The sequence below is a fragment of the Penaeus monodon genome, chromosome 20 (genome assembly GCF_015228065.2).
Source record: "Penaeus monodon isolate SGIC_2016 chromosome 20, NSTDA_Pmon_1, whole genome shotgun sequence".
In the NCBI taxonomy this organism is placed as follows: Eukaryota; Metazoa; Arthropoda; class Malacostraca; order Decapoda; family Penaeidae; genus Penaeus; species Penaeus monodon.
The window spans coordinates 18,179,261-18,180,078 of NC_051405.1; the positions used below are offsets into that span (position 1 = coordinate 18,179,261).

The 818-nt window shown below is 31.4% G+C and overlaps 1 protein-coding gene across 1 annotated transcript in view; it reads right to left on the bottom strand.

Annotated features, from left to right (window-relative positions):
- LOC119585670 (phosphatidylinositol 4-phosphate 3-kinase C2 domain-containing subunit beta-like) overlaps window positions 1-818 on the bottom strand; it is a 53,293-nt gene that overhangs the window by 14,557 nt on the left and 37,918 nt on the right.

Below are 818 nucleotides of genomic sequence, written 5' to 3' on the forward strand. Positions count from 1 at the left end.
TCAAAATCAGTAGTCCTTACAAAGCTGAAGTACTTAATATGGTTAATTTTTCATTCTTGAATAAATCTTTGCAACAGTAACAAAGTATCATTAATTTGTTCAAAAACACTTTTAATATGGTAGTTTAATACTAAAGAATTCCTAACTATTTTTAAGGCATATGAATCCTTCCATGTTCTTGGCACATAGACAAGTGTTTCTCACGAGAAGGCCGGCTACTGCCAGTGTTCTTACTGTCTCACCAGTGAGATGCCTCTCATTGTTGGGTTAACTTGGATTTATTGATGTAAAGTTTTGATGAAAGGTAAATTTTGCAGCTATAAACCCCACATCAAATCATATATTCAACTAATAAGAAGAAAACAAATATCATACACTTGCAGCTGATTTGTAAACTGGATTTGCAGCCTTTTACATGAAAGTATGTCATTCAATATTTCATTAATTATCCAACTTTGTCATCATACATTCTCCAACCACTCCAAATTTCTTCCAGAAACTCCAAGTCTTAGTTTATTCTAAAAAAAAATTATCTGTACAACACATTTCTTTGTTATTCTTTTTATCATTCATCTCTGAGGAGTCTATGTTTTATTGTTATAGTTTAAATTTGATATTGTCTACTCTGAAAATATGTTTCACTTACGTAAATTGTTCTGATTTCCCTTTCAGTTTACAAATAAAGCCTTAAATCCTCTAATATTCATGACACTTATATGATAAGCTACTTGTGTCCTGTGTGGTAGCTCTGTATGCTTTCTTGAATGAAAAGCACATGTCAAAATTAAGTTCTTTATGGAATCAATGCTGCACACACC